Source organism: Lissotriton vulgaris, chromosome 2_2 (genome assembly GCF_964263255.1).
Source record: "Lissotriton vulgaris chromosome 2_2, aLisVul1.2, whole genome shotgun sequence".
Classification (NCBI taxonomy): domain Eukaryota; kingdom Metazoa; phylum Chordata; class Amphibia; order Caudata; family Salamandridae; genus Lissotriton; species Lissotriton vulgaris.
In genome coordinates, this window is record NC_141688.1 from 295,829,342 (window position 1) to 295,856,421 (window position 27,080).

Consider the following 27,080-nt stretch of genomic DNA (forward strand, 5'->3'; position numbering starts at 1 on the left):
TTGGCTCCCGATAACACAACAGGCCCAATTCAAAGCATTATGTACAGTTTTTAAGTCCCTGACGGGCAGTGGCCCGGTAAACCTAAGAAACCCCCTTCAATGGTATGTTTCTGGGAGAATGTTGTGTTCCATGGAAGCAAAGAGAGTGATTGTTCCAAGGGTTAAGAAAGTCAATTGGGGTGTCAGGAGTGTCATTGTAGGTGCCACAAATGCCTGGAACAAGCTTCCAATTCATCTTAGTAACGCCACGGACCTCCTGTCATTTAGGAAGGAGCTGAAAACGTGGTTGTTCACTGAATAAGCCAGGTTGCAGAGGGACTCCAGAGGGACAGTGCTCAGCGCCAGGACACCCTCGGGTAATAGTGAGCTTTAAAAGCCTAATTAACACAACATAACATAGCCTCCAATGACTGCCCGTAGAAAGAACGTTAACTTACAAGCTGCTCACGCATGCATACAAGGCCCTCAACAACATCGGACCCAAATACCTCAACAACCGCCTCTCCTTCCACTCACCCGCGAGAAACCTACGATCAGCCGACCTCTTCCTGGCCACCGTCCGTGCTTCTACATGAACAGAGCAGGTGCAGCCAAGACATGGAACGAGCTCCTCCTCCACCTCCAGCGAAGCACGACACTGGACCAATTCCGGAAGGACATCAAGACCTGGCTCTTTGAATGACCCCAACGGAGCCGCACCCGACTCCCCGATCTCCCTAACCCCTCAATGCCTTGAGACCCTATGGGGTGAATAGCACGGTTTACAAAACCCTGATTGATTGAGTGATTGATTGACCTGATCGTCTTATATACTACAGAAAAGTCGGCTTTATATACAATTCACTTCATCATGCCTCAGTGTTTTTGGTTATATTACTATGTTTTTATTATGTTTATTTATTTGCAGAATATGCCTACTTGAAGCACATTTATTTGGACATAAATGTGGTGGTATTTTATATTGTGACTGTTCTCTGTAAAGTAATAATGTTGGGGCTGTTAACGAAGGTACGGTTTTAGGGATGACTGATTCAAATGGTTATTATATCTCCCCAAAATGAATATTATGCCCCCTTCAGTTTTTAAATGTGGAAGATGATTCACTTTAAGTATGACTTAAGGTTTTTTTTAAACTGATTTTATCTTGTGGATATGGATGTATTTTGTTTTTATTGATTGATGTATGCAAACAATGTTTCATGTACTTTTATGGTTTTGTTAAACCAAATAAAGTTATTTTGACTGACTGAATGACAAATACCATGACATGGAAAAGTTAAAAGTGCATGTCCAACTTTTTAAATACAATGCACCCTGCTGTATGGGCCGGTTAAGACCTACACTAGAGTTACATATATATTAACTAGGATCATTTAGGGCTGGCAAAATGTTTATTTGGCCAGTTGAAATCGCAGTTTAAAACTTCACACAGGCTGAAATGTGTTATAAGGGTCACTTAAGTGTGTGGCACAATACGTATTGCCGGCTCACTAGCAGTATTTAATTTATATGCCTTGAGTACAAGTAGTACCTGTTTACTAGGGACTTATTAGTAAATTAAAAGTGACAATTGGATAGAAACCAACGTTACTGTGTATAAAGAAGTGAGCACCACCACTTTAGTACTGGTTAGCAGTGGTAAAGTGTATAGAGTACTAAAGCTAACAAAAACGAATCCTACCAAACCGGAGGGGCGAACACACGGTATTTAGGAGAAGAACATCTTAAGGCTGTCAGGGATTACAACCTGTTTTATCAGAAGTCAGCCTTAAGGAATTGTGGAACATCCAGTTGATAAAGGCCACTAATGAGTTTTTTAAATTGTTTGGGAGCATAGGTAACGGCACTCATGTGGCTGATCAGCTCCATATAGAGACCGGCGGTGATAGGCGCTATATAAATATTCCTGAACATAACATAACATAACATCATCCACCTTTGAGAAGGAGACTAAAGTAGGTAAAGACCATGGTTAGGAGTCCAAGCATTGAACAACCATTGGCATAGGCAATCGGTGTTGTTTGCCAAATCCCAGAAACAACATGCTCATCTTTGCCAATGTGTTAAGCAGCAGTGCAAAAAATGCTTACTATACTTTCTTGACTGCTACTGCTTTGGCATGACCGAAAGACACAATGCACGCTGCAGTATGCAACGTGACAGGCATCTTGAAACTACAACAACAATATTTTCATTGGCTTTTATACTTTTAATGCAGCCACCATGGTAGAGGAACTTGCCAAAGAATCATAAAGACCACCATCTGGGCGACAGGGGAGTGGTTGGCACGTTCTGAAAACGAAGACATGCACTCACATGGTGTGCAAAACAAGTTTTAAAAAAAGCACAAAGAAAAGTTAATACGTTTAAAATCTCATATTAGCATTACTTTGTCCTATAAACAGACATAAGAAATTGTTCAAGGCTTTATTTGTTTCACAATTCCAGGGTGTTCTTAACTCATTTGACAAAGTTTTCTTCCTTGCAGCATTTATGAATATATATAAAAATAATAAACAAAATAAAAAACAAAAAATAATAAATAGACACAAGTTCCCCTTTTCTAGTAGATTGCGATTATATAATATTTTTATATGGGACATTATAGACCATTGGATGGTAGGCTACGCTATATTTTATTTAGACCATCTGTTCTCATTTGATATGAATTTATTAAATAATGGTATGTATAAAAAAATTGTACAATGTTGATTGCTCAGGTCCTGTTAAGTGTTTGTACCATATGGTATAGTCAATAAGTGATTTTCGTGTTGTTTTGTGTTCTTCATGTTTTTTAATTTTGGACCATACAATTTAAAACTGCATTATATTAGATTGCTTTTCTACCTTACATTGAGAGATGTGCTGTTCTCTTTATGTCTCTGTCTTGTCATATAATGAGATATTGTTTGTGCTTTTAATGTGTTTTATATATGATTTTGTCTTTATGTTGTTTAAGTGTGGTTTACAGCCCTGGTGAAGTTCAAAAATTCTTTTGACTGAAACGCGTCGGATGGATGTTGCTTTGTTTGGAAAATGATCATATGAATCACAGGAAGAATAAAATAATTTGGAATACAATCTGAAAACTGTTGTGGAGTACAATTGTCCTGGGTGCGCCATTCCATTTGTATATCTATCACAGAAGTGATGTGACAACATAGATTAAAAGGTGTACTGCAACATCACAGCTATTTACTGTGACATCCCAGCAGTCCATTAAGCAGCACTGCAAAAGGCTCTGCACAATCACAGAAATGATGTGACATCATAGAGAGCATACTGCAGCATCACATCTATTACTGTCACGTCCCAACAGGTAATTCAGCAGCTCAGCAATGGGCCTGTAACATCTCAGAAGTGCAGCAGCACAGCTATTACTGTGACACTGCAGAGGACAAAGCAGCAATAAAGTACTACGTCCTTTGACATCACAACAACTCCTGCAACAGGACTAACAATGCAGGTATTATCGCGAGAGAGAATCAGGCAGCACATTACCAGGCGCTGCGACATCATACAAGGGGTATTGCAATAGCACAGTTATAATCGCGACATCGTGGGATAAACGTCGGAGCATAGAGACAGAAATAATGTGCCACCCTAGAAGGGGCACTGCGAGAGAGCAGAACCATTACTGTGACGTCACGGAACAGCAGCTGAGAATGTGACATCACAGGCACGTTACGTAACTTCCGGGCTGGGGCCTCCGCAGCAGGCACCAGGCCAGCCAGGGGCCTCCGCAACAGGGGGCGCTGCGGAGGCAGGGGCGCTGTGCTGGAGCGTGCGCACGGACAGACGTCATAGGTTGGATACGTGTGATATCTCGTAAGAAGCGCGCGCCGCTCGCCTGTCAAGGAGGGGGCGTAACCCGGAAGTGAAGCCTCCCCGAGTGCTGGGGATTGAAGGGTTAAAGATGTGAAGCCGGTGTCAGTTGACGGTGGTCGCGGAGGGACGAGTGTGGTGTGGGTGATGAACCCCTCTGCCCCCGCGAGGCCCCTCTCGTAGGGTAGCCCGGGGCGGAGCCCTCGCCCGCCCCCGCAGTCAGCTGTCTGCCCGGTGGAGGAGGGACTCCGGCGGCCCCCCCTCACCCCCCCCCTTCATGTCACTTCCTGTAAGATGGAGTCCGGGGCTGGCGTTGGACAGAGCTCGGGCCGGCGGAGCTGAGGGCCCGCGGCCCGTACCCCGGCCCCGGAGGAGGGGAGCGGGGGAGGCCGGGGTACAGACCCCACCCCCGCGCTCTGCGCCCGCAGCGGGGAACGGCCCTCGCCCGGAGGAAGGTGAGTGTCCAGGTGGCAACAGATGGGATGACAGGAGGGGGGCAGGAGCTCGGGGTGAAAAGGGGTCACTTGCAGTCCCCATAGGGACAGAGGCGGCCACACCCAGGATGCCTCCGCACCTGGCGGGGTGCAGAGCTGGAGGTGGTTGGAGCGTTACTCAAGGCGCTAAAGTGTACTGAAGGGTCCTGCACAGGGGTATCAGTACTGAGGGTCCTGCACAGGGGTGTCAGTACTGAGGGTCCTGCACAGGGGTGTCAGTACTGAGGGTCCTGCACAGGGTTGTCAGTACTGAGGGTCCTGCACAGGGGTGTCAGTACTGAGGGTCCTGCACAGGGGGTCAGTACTGAGGGTCCTGCACAGGGGTGTCAGTACTGAGGGTCCTGCACAGGGTTGTCTGTACTGAGGGTCCTGCACAGGGTTGTCAGTACTGAGGGTCCTGCACAGGGGTGTCAGTACTAAAGGATCCTGCACAGGGGTGTCGGTACTGAAGGGTCCTGCACAGGGGTGTCAGTACTGAAGGGTCCTGCACAGGGGTGTCAGTACTGAAGGGTCCTGCACAGGGGTGTCTGTACTGAAGGGTCCTGCACAGGGATGTCAGTACTAAAGGTCCTGCACAGGGATGTCAGTACTGGAGGGTCCTGCACAGGGGTGTCAGTACTGGAGGGTCCTGCACAGGGGTGTCAGTACTGGAGGGTCCTGCACAGGGGTGTCAGTACTGGAGGGTCCTGCACAGGGGTGTCAGTACTGGAGGGTCCTGCACAGGGGTGTCAGCACTGGAGGGTCCTGCACAGGGGTGTCCGCACTGAAGGGTCCTGCACAGGGGTGTCAGTACTGAGGGTCCTGCACAGGGGTGTCAGTACTGAAGGGTCCTGCACTGGGGTGTCAGTACTGAGGGGCCTGGAAATGTGGCAAGTTCCTGTACTGGGGTGTCAGTACTGAGGGTCCTGCACAGGGGTGTCGGTATTGAGAGTCCTGCACAGGGCTGTCAGTACTGAAGGGTCCTGCACAGGGCTGTCAGTACTGAAGGGTCCTGCACAGGGCTGTCAGTACTGAAGGGTCCTGCACAGGGTTGTCAGTACTGAGGGGCCTGGAAATGTGGCAAGGTCCTGCACAGGGGTGTCAGTACTGAGGGTCCTGCACCGGGGTGTCAGTACTGAGGGTCCTGCACCGGGGTGTCAGTACTGAGGGTCCTGTGCAGGGCTGTCAGTACTGAGGGTCCTGTGCAGGGCTGTCAGTACTGAGGGTCCTGGAGATGTGGAGAGGTCCTGCACAGGGGTGTTAGTACTGAATGTCCTATACAAGGGTGTCAGTACTGAGGGTCCTGCGCAGGGCTGTCAGTACTGAAGGGTCCTGCGCAGGGCTGTCAGTACTGAAGGGTCCTGCATAGGGGTGTCAGTACTGAAGGGTCCTGCATAGGGGTCTCAGCACTGAAGGGTCCTGCATAGGGGTCTCAGCACTGAGGGTCCTGCGCATGGGTCTCAGCACTGAGGGTCCTGTGCATGGGTCTCAGCACTGAGGGTCCTGCGCATGGGTGTCAGTACTGAGGGTCCTGCACATGGGTGTCAGTACTGAGGGTCCTGCACATGGGTGTCAGTACTGAGGGTCCTTCACAGCTGTGTCAGTACTGAGGGTCCTTCACAGCTGTGTCAGTACTGAGGGTCCTGCACAGCTGTGTCAGTACTGAGGGTCCTGCACAGCTGTGTCAGTACTGAGGGTCCTGCACAGGGGTGTCAGTACTGAAGGGTCCTGCACAGGGGTGTCAGTACTGAAGGGTCCTGCACAGGGGTATCAGTACTGAAGGGTCCTGCACAGGGGTGTCAGTACTGAAGGGTCCTGCACAGGTGTCAGTACTGAAGGGTCCTGCACAGGGGTGTCAGTACTGAGGGGCCTGGAGATGTACTGAGGGTCCTCCACAGGGGTGTCAGTACTGAGGGTCCTCCACAGGGGTGTCAGTACTGAGGGTCCTGCGCAGGGGTGTCAGTACTGAGGGTCCTGCACAGGGGTGTCAGTACAGAAGGACCTGCACAGGTGTGGAAGTACTGAGGGTCCTGCACAGGGGTGTCAGTACTGATGTTCCTGGAGATGTGGAGAGGTATTGCTCAGGGGTGTCAGTACTGAGGGTCCTGGAGATGTGGAGAGGTCCTGCGCAGGGGTGTCAGCACTGAGGGTCCTGCGCATGGGTGTCAGTACTGAGGGTCCTGCGCATGGGTGTCAGTACTGAGGGTCCTGCACAGGGGTGTCAGTACTGAGGGTCCTGCACAGGGGTGTCAGTACTGAGGGTCCTGCACAGGGGTGTCAGTACTGAGGGTCCTGCACAGGGGTATCAGTACTGAGGGTCCTGCACAGGGGTGTCAGTACTGAGGGTCCTGTACGGGGGTGTCGGTACTGAGGGGCCTGGAGATGTGGCGAGGTCCTGCGCAGGGCTGTCAGTACCGAGGGTCCTGCGCAGGGCTGTCAGTACTGAGGGTCCTGTGCAGGGCTGTCAGTACTGAGGGTCCTGGAGATGTGGAGAGGTCCTGCACAGGGCTGTCAGTACTGAGGGTCCTGCACAGGGCTGTCAGTACTGAGGGTCCTGCACAGGGCTGTCAGTACAGAAGGACCTGCACAGGTGTGGAAGTACTGAGGGTCCTGCACAGGGGTGTCAGTGCTGAGGGGCCTGGAGATGTGAAGAGGTCCTGCACAGGGGTGTCAGTACTGAGGATCCTGCGCAGGGGTGTCAGTACTGAGGGTCCTGGGGATCTGGAGAGGTCCTGCGCAGGGGTGTCAGTACTGAGGGTCCTGCGCAGGGTTGTCAGTACTGAGGGTCCTGCGCAGGGTTGTCAGTACTGAGGGTCCTGCGCAGGGGTGTCAGTACTGAGGGTCCTTCACAGGTGTGTCAGTACTGGGGATCCTGCACAGGTGCGGCAGTACTTAGGGTCCTGCACGGGGGTGTCAGTACTGAGGGTCCTCCATGGGGGTGTCAGCACTGAAGGGTCCTCCACGGGGGTGTCAGTACTGAAGGGTCCTCCACGGGGGTGTCAGTACTGAAGGGTCCTCCACGGGGGTGTCAGTACTGAAGGGTCCTGCACAGGGGTGTCAGTACTGAGGGGTCCTGCACAGGGGTGTCAGTACTGAGGATCCAGCACGGGGGTGTCAGTACTGAGGGTCCTCCACGCGGGTGTCAGTACTGAAGGGTCCTCCACGGGTTGTCAGTACTGAAGGGTCCTCCACGGGGGTGTCAGTACTGAGGGTCCTCCACGGGGGTGCCAGTACTGAGGGTCCTCCACGCGGGTGTCAGTACTGAAGGGTCCTCCACGGGGGTGTCAGTACTGAAGGGTCCTCCACGGGGGTGTCAGTACTGAAGGGTCCTCCACGGGGGTGTCAGTACTGAGGGGTCCTGCACAGGGGTGTCAGTACTGAGGGGTCCTGCACAGGGGTGTCAGTACTGAGGGGTCCTGCACAGGGGTGTCAGTACTGAGGGGTCCTGCACGGGGGTGTCAGTACTGAGGGGTCCTGCACGGGGGTGTCAGTACTGAGGGGTCCTGCACGGGGGTGTCAGTACTGAGGGTCCTGCACGGGGGTGTCAGTACTGAGGGTCCTGCACGGGGGTGTCAGTACTGAGGGTCCTGCACGGGGGTGTCAGTACTGAGGGTCCTGCACGGGGGTGTCAGCACTGAAGGGTCATGCACGGGGTTGTCAGCACTGAAGGGGCCTGCACTGGGGTGTCAGTACTGATTGTCCTGCACGGGGGTGTCAGTACTGATTGTCCTGCACGGGGGTGTCAGCACTGAAGGGGCATGCACGGGGGTGTCAGCACTGAAGGGGCCTGCACGGGGGTGTCGGCACTAAAGGGGCCTGCACGGGGGTGTGGGCACTGAAGGGGCCTGCACGGGGGTGTCGGCACTGAAGGGGCCTGCACGGGGGTGTCGGCACTGAAGGGGCCTGCACGGGGGTGTCGGCACTGAAGGGGCCTGCACGGGGGTGTCGGCACTGAAGGGGCCTGCACGGGGGTGTCGGCACTGAAGGGGCCTGCACGGGGGTGTCGGCACTGAAGGGGCCTGCACGGGGGTGTCGGCACTGAAGGGGCCTGCACGGGGGTGTCGGCACTGAAGGGGCCTGCACGGGGGTGTCGGCACTGAAGGGGCCTGCACGGGGGTGTCGGCACTGAAGGGGCCTGCACGGGGGTGTCGGCACTGAAGGGGCCTGCACGGGGGTGTCGGCACTGAAGGGGCCTGCACGGGGTTGTCGGCACTGAAGGGGCCTGCACGGGGTTGTCAGCACTGAAGGGGCCTGCACGGGGTTGTCAGCACTGAAGGGGGGTTGTCAGCACTGAAGGGGCCTGCACGGGGTTGTCAGCACTGAAGGGGCCTGCACGGGGTTGTCAGCACTGAAGGGGCCTGCACGGGGTGTCTGTACTGAAGGGTCCTGCACAGGGGTGTCAGTACTGAAGGGTCCTGCACAGGGGTGTCAGTACTGAGGGTCCTGCACAGGGGTGTCAGTACTGAGGGTCCTGCACAGGGGTGTCAGTACTGAGGGTCCTGCACAGGGGTGTCAGTACTGAGAGTCCTGCGCAGGGCTGTCAGTACTGAGGGTCCTGGAGATGTGGAGAGGTCCTGCACAGGGGTGTCAGTACTGAGGGTTCTGCACAGGGGTGTCAGTACTGAGGGTCCTGCACAGGGGTGTCAGTACTGAGGGTCCTTCACAGGGGTGTCAGTACTGAGGGTCCTTCACAGGGGTGTCAGTACTGAGGGTCCTGCACAGGGCTGTCAGTACTGAGGGTCCTGCGCAGGGCTGTCAGTACTGAGGGTCCTGCGCAGGGCTGTCAGTACTGAGGGTCCTGCGCAGGGCTGTCAGTACTGAGGGTCCTGCGCAGGGCTGTCAGTACTGAGGGACCTGTGCAGGGGTGTCAGTACTGATGGTCCTGCACAGGGGTGTCAGTACTGATGGTCCTGCACAGGGGTGTCAGTACAGAAGGACCTGCACAGGTGTGGAAGTACTGAGGGTCCTGCACAGGGGTGTCAGTGCTGAGGGGCCTGCAGATGTGAAGAGGTCCTGCACAGGGGTGTCAGTACCGAGGATCCTGCGCAGGGGTGTCAGTACTGAGGGTCCTGAAGATCTGGAGAGGTCCTGCGCAGGGGTGCCAGTACTGAGAGTCCTGCGCAGGGGTGCCAGTACTGAGGGTCCTGCACAGGGGTGTCAGTACTGAGGGTCCTGCACAGGGGTGTCAGTACTGAGGGTCCTGCACAGGGGTGTCAGTACTGAGGAACCTGCACAGGTGCGGCAGTACTGGGGAACCTGCACAAGTGCGGCAGTACTGAGGGTCCTGCACAGGGATGTCAGTACTGATGTTCCTGGAGATGTGGAGAGGTATTGCTCAGGGGTGTCAGTACTGAGGGTCCTGGAGATGTGGAGAGGTCCTGCGCAGGGGTCTCAGCACTGAGGGTCCTGCGCATGGGTCCCAGCACTGAGGGTCCTGCGCATGGGTCTCAGCACTGAGGGTCCTGCGCATGGGTCCCAGCACTGAGGGTCCTGCGCATGGGTCTCAGCACTGAGGGTCCTGCGCATGGGTCTCAGCACTGAGGGTCCTGCGCATGGGTGTCAGTACTGAGGGTCCTGCACATGGGTGTCAGTACTGAGGGTCCTGCACAGCTGTGTCAGTACTGAGGGTCCTGCACAGGGGTGTCAGTACTGAGGGTCCTGCACAGGGGTGTCAGTACTGAGGGTCCTGCACAGGGGTGTCAGTACTGAGGGTCCTGCACAGGGGTGTCAGTACTGAGGGTCCTGCGCAGGGGTGTCAGTACTGAGGGTCCTGCGCAGGGGTGTCAGTACTGAGGGTCCTGCGCAGGGGTGTCAGTACTGAGGGTCCTGCACAGGGGTGTCAGTACTGATGTTCCTGGAGATGTGGAGAGGTATTGCTCAGGGGTGTCCGTACTGAGGGTCCTGGAGATGTCCTGCTCAGGGGTGTCAGCACTGAGGGTCCTGCGCATGGGTCTCAGCACTGAGGGTCCTGCGCATGGGTGTCAGTACTGAGGGTCCTGCGCATGGGTGTCAGTACTGAGGGTCCTGCACATGGGTGTCAGTACTGAGGGGTCCTGCACAGGGGTGTAGTACTGGGGAACCTGCACAGGTGCGGCAGTACTGAGGGTCCTGCACAGGGGTGTCAGTACTGATGATCCTGGAGATGTGGAGAGGTATTGCTCAGGGGTGTCCGTACTGAGGGTCCTGGAGATGTGGAGAGGTCCTGCTCAGGGGTGTCAGCACTGAGGGTCCTGCACATGGGTCTCAGCACTGAGGGTCCTGCGCATGGGTGTCAGTACTGAGGGTCCTGCACATGGGTGTCAGTACTGAGGGTCCTGCACATGGGTGTCAGTACTGAGGGTCCTGCACATGGGTGTCAGTACTGAGGGGTCCTGCACATGGGTGTCAGTACTGAGGGGTCCTGCACATGGGTGTCAGTACTGAGGGGTCCTGCACATGGGTGTCAGTACTGAGGGGTCCTGCACAGGGGTGTCAGTACTGAGGGGTCCTGCACAGGGGTGTCAGTACTGAGGGTCCTGCACGGGGGTGTCAGTACTGAGGGTCCTGCACAGGGCTGTCAGTACTGAGGGTCCTGCACAGGGCTGTCAGTACTGAGGGTCCTGCGCAGGGCTGTCAGTACTGAGGGACCTGTGCAGGGGTGTCAGTACTGAGGGGCCTCCACAGGGGTGTCAGTACTGAGGGGCCTCCACAGGGGTGTCAGTACTGATGGTCCTGCACAGGGGTGTCAGTACAGAAGGACCTGCACAGGTGTGGAAGTACTGAGGGTCCTGCACAGGGGTGTCAGTGCTGAGGGGCCTGGAGATGTGAAGAGGTCCTGCACAGGGGTGTCAGTACTGAGGATCCTGCGCAGGGGTGTCAGTACTGAGGGTCCTGAAGATCTGGAGAGGTCCTGCGCAGGGGTGCCAGTACTGAGAGTCCTGCGCAGGGGTGCCAGTACTGAGGGTCCTGCACGGGGGTGTCAGTACTGAGGGTCCTGCACGGGGGTGTCAGTACTGAGGGTCCTGCACAGGGGTGTCAGTACTGAGGGTCCTGCACAGGGGTGTCAGTACTGAGGAACCTGCACAGGTGCAGCAGTACTGGGGAACCTGCACAGGTGCGGCAGTACTGAGGGTCCTGCACAGGGATGTCAGTACTGATGTTCCTGGAGATGTGGAGAGGTATTGCTCAGGGGTGTCAGTACTGAGGGTCCTGGAGATGTGGAGAGGTCCTGCGCAGGGGTCTCAGCACTGAGGGTCCTGCGCATGGGTCTCAGCACTGAGGGTCCTGCGCATGGGTCTCAGCACTGAGGGTCCTGCGCATGGGTCTCAGCACTGAGGGTCCTGCGCATGGGTGTCATGGGTGTCAGTACTGAGGGTCCTGCACATGGGTGTCAGTACTGAGGGTCCTGCACATGGGTGTCAGTACTGAGGGTCCTGCACATGGGTGTCAGTACTGAGGGTCCTGCACATGGGTGTCAGTACTGAGGGTCCTGCACAGGGGTGTCAGTACTGAGGGTCCTGCACAGGGGTGTCAGTACTGAGGGTACTGCGCAGGGGTGTCAGTACTGAGGGTCCTGCGCAGGGGTGTCAGTACTGAGGGTCTTGCACAGGGGTGTAGTACTGGGGAACCTGCACAGGTGCGGCAGTACTGAGGGTCCTGCACAGGGGTGTCAGTACTGAGGGGCCTGAAGATGTGGAGAGGTATTGCTCAGGGGTGTCCGTACTGAGGGTCCTGGAGATGTGGAGAGGTCCTGCTCAGGGGTGTCAGCACTGAGGGTCCTGCGCATGGGTCTCAGCACTGAGGGTCCTGCGCATGGGTGTCAGCACTGAGGGTCCTGCGCATGGGTGTCAGTACTGAGGGTCCTGCGCATGGGTGTCAGTACTGAGGGTCCTGCACATGGGTGTCAGTACTGAGGGCCCTGCACATGGGTGTCAGTACTGAGGGGTCCTGCACAGGGGTGTAGTACTGGGGAACCTGCACAGGTGCGGCAGTACTGAGGGTCGTGCACAGGGGTGTCGACCAGTACTGATGTTCCTGGAGATGTGGAGAGGTATTGCTCAGGGGTGTTAGTACTGAGGGTCCTGGAGATGTGGAGAGGTCCTGCTCAGGGGTGTCAGCACTGAGGGTCCTGCGCATGGGTCTCAGCACTGAGGGTCCTGCGCATGGGTGTCAGTACTGAGGGTCCTGCGGTATTGCTCAGGGGTGTTAGTACTGAGGGTCCTGGAGATGTGGAGAGGTCCTGCTCAGGGGTGTCAGCACTGAGGGTCCTGCGCATGGGTCTTAGCACTGAGGGTCCTGCGCATGGGTGTCAGTACTGAGGGTCCTGCTCAGGGGTGTCGGCACTGAGGGTCCTGCGCATGGGTCTCAGCACTGAGGGTCCTGCGCATGGGTCTCAGCACTGAGGGTCCTGCGCATGGGTCTCAGCACTGAGGGTCCTGCGCATGGGTGTCAGTACTGAGGGTCCTGCACATGGGTGTCAGTACTGAGGGTCCTGCACATGGGTGTCAGTACTGAGGGGTCCTGCACGGGGGTGTCAGTACTGAGGGGTCCTGCACGGGGGTGTCAGTACTGAGGGTCCTGCACGGGGGTGTCAGTACTGAGGGTCCTGCACGGGGGTGTCAGTACTGAGGGTCCTGCACGGGGGTGTCAGTACTGAGGGTCCTGCACGGGGGTGTCAGCACTGAAGGGTCCTGCACGGTGGGTGCCAGCACTGAAGGGTCCTGCACGGGGGTGTCAGCACTGAAGGGTCCTGCACGGGAGTGTCAGCACTGAAGGGTCCTGCACGGGGGTGTCAGCACTGAGGGTCCTGCACGGGGGTGTCAGCACTGAAGGGTCATGCACGGGAGTGTCAGCACTGAAGGGGCCTGCACAGGGTTGTCAGCACTGAAGGGGCCTGCACAGGGTTGTCAGCACTGAAGGGGCCTGCACGGGGTTGTCAGCACTGAAGGGGCCTGCACGGGGTTGTCAGCACTGAAGGGGCCTGCACGGGGTTGTCAGCACTGAAGGGGCCTGCACGGGGTTGTCAGCACTGACGGGGCCTGCACGGGGTTGTCAGCACTGAAGGGGCTGTCAGCACTGAAGGGGCCTGCACGGGGTTGTCAGCACTGAAGGGGCCTGCACGGGGTTGTCAGCACTGACGGGGCCTGCACGGGGTTGTCAGCACTGAAGGGGCCTGCACGGGGTTGTCAGCACTTAAGGGGCCTGCACCGGTGTGGCAGTACTGAGGGGCCTGCACCGGTGTGGCAGTACTGAGGGGCCTGCACCGGTGTGGCAGTACTGAGGGGCCTGCACAGGGGTGTCAGTACTGAGGGACCTGCACAGGTGTGGCAGTACTGAGAGTCCTGTAGAGGTTGAGTGGTCCTGCACAGGGTGGCCGGGTTGAAGTTCCTATAAGAAGGTGTTAGTACTGAACGTCCTGTAAATGTGCAGGGGTCCTGTGTAGGGGATGCTAATATTGAAGGTCCTTCACCAGGCCTTTTAAAATCATAAACGATACTAGACTTAAAGGTCTAGTAACTTGAATAATCTACTCCTAACTGTAATGTACCTGACAAAGTGAACTGGTCTGAAATTTTGTGATTCTAGGCAAATATTTTATTCTACAGAGTTGCCTTTTTTCTTCATTATCACATGAGTGCACTTTCAAATATGTAACTTCTCCATTTGTACTGTAAAAGAAATACTATTCAATGACCAAACGTTTACTCGTTCATAATAAGAATCGAGACCACATATAGCGTTCACATGATACTTGCCTCTTAGATCACTAATAACATTACCATCAGGGCAGGAGCAGTAATGTTTTTCAGTGCGTCTTTAAAAACTCACATTCAATACATATATTAGTAAAGCATGAGGAGGTAGTGCACGGCCATTAACAGATAGAAGTTTAACTTCTAAAACTATATAATGTATAACCAATAATCAGTGGAAATAGGGGGTCAGCAAACGTAATTATCATTTGCACCTCACAAAGTAATGTTTTCTGATTTCTTTTTATCCTTTTAAAAGATTTTTTGTCATCACACATAATTCCAAAACATAAGGGCTTTCATGACTACTGAAATTTGTTTTTAACAGTTTTTACAGTTCACTTTTTAGCAATTTAAATTTGTGTTAGAATAAAACATGACATCCTACCGCCTTTCATTTCACACGTTTTGTCCAGCACTTTTGTCACAGTTCACTTTACAAAATCCTTTATCTTTGCACTCTGAGAGAAAAAAAAGTAACTGTAGATGTAAACTCTTTTTTTTCATATCTGTCTCTAAATACAGAAGAAATATGACAAGATGAACAAAAAAAGATTTAAAGGCATCACTTTGTGAGTGAACCGAACACCTGTTTGTTAGCAACACAGAAGGGGCAAGTAAGCCCTAAATATAGTTCTACCTGATAAAATCTGACTCTCCATAGCGGGCTGTCGGCATTGAAAGGCTTGCTGAGGTAGGCGGGGTTCTTGCACGGGGGTACAGTACTGAAGGTCCTGCAAAAGCGTAGGAGGTTCTGCAAAGGGGGTGTTAGTGCTGAATGTTCTTCCAACGTTGAGGGAGTCCCGCATAGAGGGTTCTGTACTGTAGGTCTTGCATAGGGGTGTCAGTACTAAAATGATTGCAGAGGTGGATGTGGGTCCTGCAAAAGCGGAGAAGGTCTAGCATAAGGAGAGTCCGTACAGCAATTTCTGCAAAGGCATAGTGGAGTAGTGAAGGTCCTGCATAGAGGATGCTAGTACTTAAAGTCTGGTAAAGGTGCTGGGCCTCTGCATAACGTGTGACAATAGTGAGGGCCCTGCAAAGGATTAAGGGTATCCTGCATAGGGGGCTATCAAAACTGAAGGTCCTACAGAAGCAGTTTTGCCTACAGGTGTCATTACTGAATGCGCCACAAAGGTGAAGGGGCGGGGGGTGCTGCATAGAGGCTATCAGTACTGAAGGCTCTGCAAAGGTGCAGGTGGTCCTGCAAAGTGGGAATCTGTACTTAAATCCCTGTATCACGAGGTACAGGCAACGCTGAAGGTTCTGCATTGGAGTTAGATGGCAATGCATTGTGAGCTAGAGAGCATTAGTGAACATACTTCAGTACTGAACGTACTGTAGGCGGGGCTGAGACTATGTTAGACAAAAGAGAGAGGTGGCTTACTCGGGCCCTGGGGGCTGAGCCTTGTCTAAGTAAAGCAAGAAGAGTTCCCCATGACTTACGTTTACAGATATATATTCACAACAGCTAAATCTCACATCTTTATCAGAATTGAACATTCATTCTTCCCTCATTCAGATGCCCCTCTAAGGTTTCACCTACTGTGGCATAAATCTAAGACCAAGCCGAAAACTAGTGCTAGTATATATTTATTTTATGAAAAATACAAAAAATGTATTTGCTTCTGCACAGATATTAACAAGCATTTACAATGCATTGGTCTCGGCATTATTAAAGGTAGAGCTATTGGCATTGCTCATGACATTTAAAAAAAAAATCCTAAATAAATGGCATTGTCGTTTACATTGCCAATAGCTTAATCGTTTGCATGTGCGAGACCTATTGCATTAGCACCCACACACAGGGGGGAGGGGCAGGAGAGTAAGCAACGAGAACGAGGGGCAGGAGAAGCACGCACAAGCAACGAGGGGGCAGGGGCAGGAGAGCAAGCACAAGCAACAAGGGGGTAGGGGGCAGGAGAGCAAGCACAGCCAGGGGGCAGGAGAGCAAGCACAGCCAGGGGGCAGGAGAGCAAGCACAGCGAGGGGACAGGGCAGCAAGCACAGACCGGGGGCAGGGGAGAAAGCACAGACCGGGGGCAGGGGAGCAAGTCAAGAGATCTGGGTTTAACCCACTGTTCTTTTGCTCACTATGCCACACAAGTTTGGACCTAGTCATATGAAAATCAGTCTTGACTCAACAGTCCACCCCTAACTGCCAGGCAAGGTCCTCCATAGATCAGAAACTAGCATCTTGGGACCAGTTTCGGGGTATCACCCCGTCATGAGCGAGGCTAGTTTAAATCCAGTGGCAAAGGGCGCATGGGACCCACATCTAGGCATATCTTTAGCCACTTAGGGCAAACATTATTAATCTTAAAATGTGTGTGACTGTCTTCCAGATTGTAATAACCTCCCTGTTTTCTGATGCTGTTTGGCATTGTTTGCAGGACTGTTCCCATGAGGCACAGGGTCAAGGCTGATTTGCATGTAGCCTTAGGATGGTGTGGAGTGCAATAAAACGATGGATTTAGGCCCAGATCTTTGTACTGCCGTGAATGGAAGACATTGTTCTGCAATCTGTCCATCAACTGTGTTTTTTGCAATTTTCACCCCGAGTGGGCTGGGTATGCTCAGACGTGAGTCCCAGGCTCTCCACATCACTGGAGTCAAGCTATCCAGGCTGACGAAGGCTGATAGCCAGAAACCTGTCCTTGGATGCTTGATTCTGATCTAGGAAAGACATGGCTTGGTAGTTCGGGCTGGACTGTTCCCATGAGGCACAGGGTCAAGGCTGATTTGCATATAGCCATTGTCTGACCTAGGGTGGTGTGGAGTACAAAAAAACGATGGATTTAGGCCCGATCTTTGTACTAGGGTGAATGTAAGACATTGTTCTGCAATCTGTCCATCAACTGTGTTTTTTGCAACACCCCTAACTGCCAGGCAAGGTCCTCCCTCGATTAGAAACTAGCATCTTGGGACCAGTTTCGAGGTATCACCCTGTCATCAGCGAGGCTAGTTTAAATCCAGTGGCAAAGGGCGCATGGGACCCACATCTAGGCATATCTTTAGCCACTTAAGGCAAACATTATTATTCTTAAAATGTGTGTGACTGTCTTGCAGATTGTAATAACCTCCCTTTCTGATGCTGTTTGGCATTGTTTTCAGGGAAGGAGTAATGGTGATTTGATGTTATACCTGCACTGACTTAGCATTTCTAATTCTGTCAATTCTCAAGGTGATGCAGATATGTTACAATCTAATGTTGACAGCTCAGAACAGTTGGGGGAACGGGCAAGTTGGACTGGGACAGAAAAGTTGGGCATCAGATTAAAAGTGCCCCCCTTCCCCACACACCACCATTAGCAAATCAGATTGCTTAAAAAAGGGGCCCACATTTAAAAATCGAGGCAATATTTAACTTGGGTAGTTTTTAAATAGTGAAGACATATATAGGTGTTTTACAAGGCAAGGAGGCTTTATATATCGGTGCTTGCTACAAGCAAGGTTTGTGGTAATATCATGGAAGTCGAGAGTGAAAACGGACCTACCAGACCGTAAAGCACGCTGCCAAACAGCCACACACTGATCTATCAGTCCAGCCCTCCCAGAGTGCCCTATAGGCCAGGCCTGCCTTGGGAACGGGAAGGAAACAGCAGGTTCGAGAGTAGATTATGCCCCGCATTTGCAAAGAGATGGCTCCCTTTCCTTGGCTACACAAGGCCGCGCTCCATTCACTGAATAAATGCCCTGCCCTTATCTCTCATCCCAAGCCGAGTTCGGCATCTGGAGAAGTTTAGGAAACTCGATGCATCAAATTACCCGGCTCAAACTGTTGTTTATAGCGGACCATTTTGTCCTGTCATCCCCCTGACAAAAGGTCAAAGCTTTTCTTGCCTTCACCTTTCAGCGTCTGCAGGGATCTAATACGCGGCCGCTGCATTACACTGGGGAGAGCCGTCAAATGAGTGAGATTTAAGGCAGCAGACGCAGCGGCAGGCTCTGGGAACGTCTGCTGATTAACTGCAGATGTCTCATGCTAGGATAGCTCCTCGGCCCTCGCTCCCATTCAGCGCTGGCTTCGAAACGCCTCTCCGAACCTTCGTGATAATATCTGCATATAGCTGCACAAAGTAATCAAGGCAGAAAACACTGGCGTTCTGATCAGGACGCCTCCCCGTGCAGCATATCGGCGCGCAGATGTGCTTTGATTCTTAAACTATGAGCAGCTTTCTGACGTGACAGATTGTTATGTTACATAGCTTGGCGGCCTCACCACTGGGGCGTAGCTAGGTGCAGTGGCACCAGGGTCCGGAGTTTTAAGGGTCCATGTGGGCCGTGATTGTTGTGTTTTAATACTCATGCAGCTTTCTGGAGAGGATGTGGCGGTACGATCAAAGCTGCCGATTTTGGAACTGGGGAAACCAGACTTACGTCTTGGTTTCGGCACAGCGTCTTGTGATTGTAGGCAAATCACGTAATCTCATATGTAAGCAATATATCCCGAGCAGTTGCAATCCGCGTTAGGAAAAGCAATAAAGAAGAAAAAGTCTTTCAGTATCAATCTTCTTCTTTTAATGTTCTCAAAATGATATTTCTTCAGATCTTTAGCCTTTAGCCAACACGTGTTTCGGCTACAGCAGTTTATGCTGATAGACTTCGTCAGGGCTGTCTGTTTGTTAGAGCTAGATCTGTATTTCTGATTAGATTTCTCCCATAGACAATTTCAATATCACTCGTAAAATCTTAAAAGGACTATCCAGTCCAATGAAGTAGCAGAAAGAAATTAATGTTCTTGAATCGCAAACCCACGTCTGGGTTGGTCAATTCCCACAACTGTGTGCAGTTGAATCTGTATCTCACGAGTATTCCGGGCGCGGCGTACTCGTGAGATACAGATTCAACTTAATTTCTTTCTGCTACTTCATTGGACTGGATAGTCCTTTTAAGATTTTACGAGTGATATTGAAATTGTCTATGGGAGAAATCTAATCAGAAATATAGATCTAGCTCTAACAAACAGACAGCCCTGACGAAGTCTATCAGCATAAACTGCTGTAGCCGAAACACGTGTTGGCTAAAGGCTAAAGATCTGAAGAAATATCATTTTGAGAACATTAAAAGAAGAAGATTGATACTGAAAGACTTTTTCTTCTTTATTGCTTTTCCTAACGCGGATTGCAACTGCTCGGGATATATTGCTTACAAATGTTTCATGTGTAGTTTACTACATTGTTTATGATGCTGGATAGACGTCACTATTGTCCCTAGTAGCAACATTGAGATTTGTTTTTACTTAAATATTAGACATTTGTGCGCAAGTTGAAGAACCTTCTATCTTGTCCTTTTTCAAAAAAACACGTAATCTCATAGTTGCCATGTTTCAGATTGCTTATGTGCGACTTTGCCATTGTTTGTGTGACATTCCATGTTTCATTTGTGACACTGTGCGAAACCTAATTGTGATTCAACCAGTGGAAAAAATGCCTGTAGGTCGCATAAGTTTGAAAACGACTATTCAAATTTAACTTAAAATGAAGTTATCTTGGAGCTTAAAGTTCTTCTGGGGAGAATGGCCAACGAAGCAAGCGGATGGATGCAAGGGCCGGACGCGGTCAGGCAGAAATGGCTGCTGCAAAGCTCCGACATTTTCGGAATCGGGGCGTGTTTTTTGTTGAGTGACGGATGACGTCACTGTGAGAGAGAATGCAAAAAACACGCCCCCGAATCTGAAAAAGACGGGGCTTAAAGGGAGTGATGCCCCTCTCCTTCAATGGCTGGCCAGCATTTACGAGGCCAGCCAATGGAGAAGAGGGACGGGTTCAAGCCCCCTAACTAAAAAACATTAATTCTTCAGACCGAACTGCGCAAGCGCAGCCTATGGTCCTCGACCTAAAAAGGTCCTTCATAAATTTCCTTGAAGGATACTATTAAAAACATACAGTGTGTAAACAAAAAACATTCATTAAAAACATTTGTAATTCAAACACAAGACCCTATGACCGCAACAACACAATCGTAATATACAGTTGTGGTCAAGAATGTTATCCAAATCAAATATGTAATACTAGCAGCCCGTCCCGACGTTGTCCGGGAGGCCCACAACTGAGTAAAGGTTTGTTTAACTTTGAAATTAGCGCCACACTATATATCAGTAATGCTGCCTAGTTGTAAATTAGCGCCGCAATATATATATCACTAATGCCACATGAATGGCAAGTGCTGTGAATGAGTGCACCTTGGTGTTTGGAGACGGCCGTGTCAGAACGTGGCAAAGAGAGTACTGCGGCGCACTTTCTTTTTTGGAGACGACCCTGTCAGATAGTGCCAAAATAAGTACTCTGACTGTTAGCAGTAATGGAGCGTGAATGTGGCGCCGAGTTAATTCCGCGCTTGTGAAAGCTGCGCCCCCCTTTTTAGGCCAGACCCCTCTGACAACAGTCTTGGCTCACAAATGAGTAAAGGTTTGTTTTAGTTAGCGCCGCAAGTACTGTGAGTGTTATCAGTAATGGAGCGTGAATGGGCGCGCACAGTGAAATCTGCACCCATTTATTTTTTTAGGGCTCGGGCCTAGCCTACACTGCGTCAGCAGTGTGGGAGTAGTCCAGAGTCCTTTTCTCAGGGCTTTTCGAAATGTACCTAGGAATTCCACGCTGCTCGTGCGTGTTAATTCCTAGGTGCATTCCTGTTGGCGTGCGTGTGCTTTAGAAACAGAACATTCAATAGGCCATAGGCGGTCGCGTAGCTCCACCTATGGCCTATTGGTGTCTGTTACGCGCACCAGAAGGCCATATATTTTCAATTATCTCGGCCGTCACGGCAGAGATAATTGAAGACATATGCGAGCTGCACATGGTGGAATATTTTTTTTTTTTTTGCATCTGATGTAAACTGTCCAGAAGCCGTTCATGCCTAAAGCCGGCTTCTGCCGCTCGCTTAGTAACAGTCTTCGCTGGTCGCATTCTAAACCCGCCTTTGAAAAGTTTGATTCACAAAGGAAAAAGATTTTTCCGCTAGGGTCCAAGTGAGTTCCACAACCAGAAACAAACCGGTGCAGCATGAACTCCTGGATGAACACTCATGGGAGCCAATCATTAAGATGATCCGACGCTATGCAGAGCGAATGAAATTGTAGTAATGTGAGCATTTTCGAACATTTACTAAAGCACGTTGCTCTGCACAGTGGAGTAGAAAGGGGTGGTGAGGGGGCGGTCCGCCTCGGGAGGCACAAGTTGTATGGCCATGCTCGTGTCTAAGCGCAGCACTCCTGCATTGATACAACGGCAGCAACATCAACCGTAGCACACAACACTCATTGCGTTCCAAAGTCGGCACACCAAAGCACATACAGAACCCGAGAGCCTCTTACAGTACAGTGCTCCAATGCCACGCCTGTAGTGTGAAGAGCTGTACAAATCCTACATTAATCCTTTAAGTGCTGCCGTCGGCCAACGGTCGTCGCGAGCACTACCTTGCCAGTGCTGCACACGACCGTTGGCCGACGGGCCAGCATTCGTTCTCCGAACGTTCAGCACTGGGCGCTGAACGTTCGACGCTGCGAAGGTGTTAAAAAACACACCTGAATACCAGAGGTAGGTTTTGTTGCGGAGCCACGCCAGTTGTTTGAAGCGCTATATGAATGCTAATGTACAAACACCATGAATAACAGAGCTAGGTTTGTGGCGGAGTGACGCCCGTAGTGTGAGGCGCTGCACGAATGCTAATTTTCAAACACCTTGAATAACGGAGCTAGGTTTTGTGGTGATGAGATGATCCTGTTTCGAGCATCTTCTCTAGTGCGCGGTACACACCTTCTATGCGCTTTAAATCACTTCTGCACTCCAAAGTACAAAGAACACGTTGCCGGCCTTTTTTTGATATGATTGACAGAGGGGCAAACATTTATCTTTGGAGCTTCAACTGTGCAACTAATCTCGAGCCAGTACATCAATCAAACCCAAGACAGGCAGACTGACGAGCTGCTTCTCAAATGCAAACAGGACGGGGGTGTGACACCTTTGTATCTCTTAACTTCACGTAGGGTGGATTAAGCCGAGCATTTTCACCCTCCTGAGGCGGAAGCCGAGAGGTCCTCTGCACTAACTTTACTCAAGCTTCTTTTAGCGTATAAATTGTACTCTGCTTGATTGAAGAAGTGGCGTATCTTATTTTTGTTTGTGGCACTTTTAAATTGACTTTGAAGCTTTTCATCCACGAAACTTCCCTCCTCCCTCCTCCCTCCTCCACTACTCTGGCCACTCTCAGCTGAGCATAGACGCTGAGTGATCGGTATTGGGGGTAGTAATCCCATGCTGTTGTGTCAAGCACCTAGACCGGGGTTTGGATCTGGGTGCCCAGGTTCCAAAGACGGCAGGTCACATCTTCCTTCTTAATGTACGTTTGTTCTTACTTTTGCTATCAGTCCAGCGAAGACGTAACACTTGTTACTGGAGGGTAAGCCAGCAGTTTCTTGTTCCAAGATGCCAGATTGATCTGTGACAGCCATAATCACAGATACCTAAACCAGAATGTGGCAGTCTCTGTTTGTAATTACTAGTATGTGCCCTCATCCCCCTTGTTTTCCTGAAGAAGTAAGGTTCTTATAATCAATAATGTTCCCACATTATACATTATCAGTTAATCAGTATTGTAAAGCACGACTTATCACCCTTGGTGGGTATCCAGGTGCCTTTAGTTGAAGAGTCTGGTCTACAGACCCTGTCTGAAGTCATGGAGTGAAGTGGAGGTTCGGTGGTAGAACGAGACTTCGTTTCAGGACTTGATGGTGTGGTAAAAGGAGTGACCTCCGCTGCAGCTCCGCCGGATGTGGGGGACATGTGTCAGGGCGGTGGATCAGAGTAGTCGGGTTGGCTGGTGGAAAGTCAGGTGATGGTTGATGTAGGAGGGTCTGGCGTTGTGGAGGGCCTTCTAAGAATGAGACCATGCGACAGCCTGCCCGTTAGGCTCGATCCCCGAGGAGAATGCGAACCTGGCTGCGCTAAAAAATGCCTGAGAGATTCAAGAATACCCACAGTAAAAGAAAAGAAAGATCTGAAACAACCTCGAAAAAAAGCTGACCACAAGGCCTCTCTCTCTCTCCCCCAAAAAAACATAGGAGTCAGGGTAGCAAGCAAAAAGCATCCCTCTTCAGCTACAAAGACGAACAAAAAATGTCCTACAACAATCCAAAACAGCATTGATGAAGACCTTGATATAAAAAAGTGTGCTGGTCCCACACCTACAAGGTTGAAGCGCGTCGGCACAACCCAGTGGTCTAGAAAGATTTATTTAAGAAGAAGTTGCTGTTCAGTTCCAGCTGGAGAAGTCTGAACTAAATAAATCTATCTCCATATAGATTGTAACATTCTTTTCAGATCACATATAAAGGACCATAAGAAAGAGACTGGTGTACAGGACTAAGAGTTTACATGGTCTTGACACATCAGACATTAGTATGACGCCAAAAAAACCTGTAGGGATTAAATTGGGCCAATATACTTTCCAATTAAGAAAAGCAGTACATTTCTTTCTTTTTTGAGAAACGATGAAGTGACAGTATAATCTCCATGTTTTGTTAAATTGTTTGCATGTATTTATGTGTGTTGTAACATTGGTATTGAAATATGAAAATACTGTAAAGCAGTTGTGTTTTGTATTAATGGAAAACCTTTTCAGAAAATTGAAAATCATGGTATGTATAAGGTGAAAGGAATACTTGAATGTGAAAGCCATAAAAAGCAAAAATAATTAAATAAGTACATAGTCAATAAAAGGGACTTCTGTGAAAAATTCACTGTGATCAATGGTGTCCGAGTTATCGTTTTGCTAAAAGTGGAGGGCCTTCTAGGCGTGGATCAGCAGCTTAAACTGGCATTTCTTCTGGTAGGGAGCCTGTGGAGGTTTCTGCGGTGTGGGGGTAATGCTTCGCTGTTTGGGCAGGTTGAGGATGAATCTGGCTTCAGGGTTCTCTATAATCTGTAGTTGTTTGAGGAGATGGGAAGTTGTTTCGGCGTATAGTGCATTTCTGTAGTCCACTCAGCTGATTGGGCTTGAGTCACTGGTGTTGACTGGGATTCAGCTGAAAATCTTTCAGAGGGTGTGGAAGCAGGAGTAGGCTACTGCGTTGACCTGGTCCTTGTGGGAACGGTTGCTAGGGGTGGTTGAGGGTTTGAGCGCAGTAGTCCCACCATGTGTCATTCCATGGAGAGGTGTTCTTGAAGATGAGCACTTCTGTCTTGTCTATGTTCATCTTCAGAATGTTGGATCTCATCCAGTCGGCGATGTTGGTCATGGCATTCTGGAAGGGGACTCTGGTTGTGGTGGTATCTTCTGTGAGAGATCGGATTAGTTGGGTGTTGTTGAGTCCATGGGTGCAGGAAACGTTGGCCAGTGGAGTCATGTAGGCGTTGAAACTCCTGCAGATGATGCTCTTGGGTACGGAGGCGAAAGGCGGTATACAGATTTCCTGAGTGTGTCCTGTAGGTAGGGAGGTGATCCACTTGGGGGCGTTTCTTCGGATCCCGATGTGGTGAAGTCTTGTGATGAGGGAGTGGTGGGAGATTGTGTCGAAAGCCGCTGAGAGGTCGATAAGTATCAGGGCTTCAGTCTCGTTGAGGATGGAACGGATATTGTTTGCTGCTATTAAAGCAGTCTCTGTGCTTATTCACCAATTTAGTTATAAAAGGAACAATAAAAACATTGACAGACCAAATAGTCTTTAATGTACCAGCAAGACTATCTCGACTGACAGTTCCTAAAAGCCTTTTGCCTTGAAAATACCTACCAACAGTACAAAACGTGTGTTGGCTGTGGTGCAATGTACAGTGCAAATGCTGTTACAGCTGCAATCGTGATTGTTCTGTTGTGTATATATTGAACATATTATTAGTTTCATTCAGTTCCAAGGACTTTCAGGTCATACTGTAAGAAGAATTCATCAATGACCATAAGAAGACTAAGGCAATTTGCTGACGTATATACAGTGTTGCACTTCTCACTATAGGGAATTATGTTGTACAAGAACTTTAATGTATGAATTGTTAAACCTGCCTAAGGATAGTTACCGTGACTAACCTACGCTGTACGGAGGGCCTGGTATGAAAGCATTCTCCTACTGTCTCTCAGTAACCTTATGTCACGTTATATGGATGTGCCTCTTGTGTATATTGCAGATATGAACTGGATATTATCCGGTAGCAAAGCCTGTAAGAGTCATGGACTCGGCACACTGTTCAAGGTAGCTCCACTGTGGCAGGTCAAGGGTCAGAGTAAGAATATTCTCCGGGTGAAGTAGTAACGGAGAATGGTTGGGTTTATGTTTAGTGTATACTTGAAAATAGGTGACTACAAAATGATGCAGTCTTTTTTTTTGCTATTTTTTTTATAGAAAGCCGATAGGGGGTGTGGTAGCAACTTTAGGTCAAAGCTGATAGGAGCTGAAACAACGCAGGGGTCCTAAAGCAACGTTGAAGGTACGGATGGTGGTAAACAACACAAGGGGTGCTGGGGGACCACTGTGATTGGTGGGGGAAATAAGCAAACAGACAAGGAAGAGAGAGAGAGCATTTAGAGCTGGATGGTGGCTGGTGTTAGAAGCATTTGGGAAAGAAAGCAACGCAGGTAAGGGAGCACAAAGAGCAACTGCATCATGGAAAGTCTGGCAGAAAAGTACACAGGCGAAAGTGCAATGCAGAAAGGGGAAGAGAAGCACACAAAGGAGACGACTGGAAAACACATGCACTCTGATAGTTCCTAAACGAAAAGAAAAAAGTTGCACCTTAAAAAGCGTGCAGTGTATTCATGCTATAATGCATCCATACACCTGGGCGAGAGACAGACCCAAGAAGAGGAAGGAAAGCTCACTCTAACAAATATGCAAACAAATGACTGCTGATGAAAAAAACCTGTGCTAGGAGAAACAGTCTCTTTAGTACACCTGATACCACTTCTTTGTTTTTCTGGTTGTAGGAAAGTGCCCTTTTTCTTTAGTTACCCCACACTTTCTTCTCCAATGCCGATGGTTTTTGACTCTCAGTGCAATGGAGCCTGCTTAACAGGCCCCAGTTCTCTCTCCTGAAATCATGGTGCCTGTGAACCGGTAACCCTGATTGGCAAGGACTTTAAACCCCCCCTTGTAAGTCCCTCAATGTTTGGCTCCTTGAGGGGTTTCTCCCAGCCTTCTATAACCAAACTTAAGGGACACTTACAGGATGGCCAAACAGAAGTTCAAAGGGGCTGACGCCAACCCCCTTCTGAGGCCCCTCGCTGTATGGAAACAAGAGACAAACTATCGGGATATCCCATCATCTCCTGAGTTTTTCAGGGAGGACCATTATCATGCCTTTCATGGTTTTGTTGAATCTCTCAACTAAACCATTTGCCTGAGGGTGATAGTAGGCAGTGAACGTATAGCTCACAAAATATTCATTCCACATAGCTTGTAGGTATGCAGACATGAAATTGGTCCCTTTGCCACTGTAGAGACCGTGACAGACTTGAGAGGAATTGCCTCTGGGTACCTAGTAGCATGGTCAAGTACAGCTAGAAACCTACTCCCAGATGCAGTTTGAGGGTAAAGGGGATCCTCACAAAGGGAGTCCCAAACCGCTGGATGTGGAATTAACCCCTTGCATGCTTGTGACGGAACCGTTCCGTCACGAGCCTCGGGTGGGCTGTGCTGGTGACGGAACGGTTCCGTCACGGCCCGCTCGCCGCACCTATGCTGAGCGTTTTATTAGGCGGGAGCGGGGCCGTGACGGAACCGTTCCGTCAAAAGCACAGCCCACCCGAGGCTCGTGATGGAGCGGTTCCGTCACGAGTACGGGAGCGCTGCGCGGCCCTCCCTCCCCCTTAGGCCGCAGCTAAAGGGTTAAGAGAGCCTTCCTTTCCACTACTGCCTAAGCAGAAGTTTCCAGATCATTTTCCAACAGACACTCCATTGGAATGGCAGGGGACACATCCACCTTCTTTGGGCCAGTAACCCCTCCCCATTCTAAGCTTACCAATGCCATTGGATGCAGCTTAGTCTCATTGTCAGCATTGGTTACCTGGTGACTAGCCCGGGTATCATTTGGTGTGGATAACTAGTCTAACTGGCACCATAGGG

General features: G+C 50.6%; 1 protein-coding gene across 1 annotated transcript in view; it reads left to right on the top strand.

The window, feature by feature from the left end:
• The first annotated feature begins 3,958 nt into the window (after positions 1 to 3,958).
• The window catches only part of LOC147729330 (zinc finger protein 862-like), a 376,617-nt gene continuing 353,495 nt past the window's right edge, over positions 3,959 to 27,080 (top strand). The window contains exon 1 of the mRNA XM_086959616.1: positions 3,959 to 4,280. The gene's annotated coding sequence lies outside the window, so the exon portion shown is untranslated. The remainder of the gene's footprint in view (positions 4,281 to 27,080) is intronic.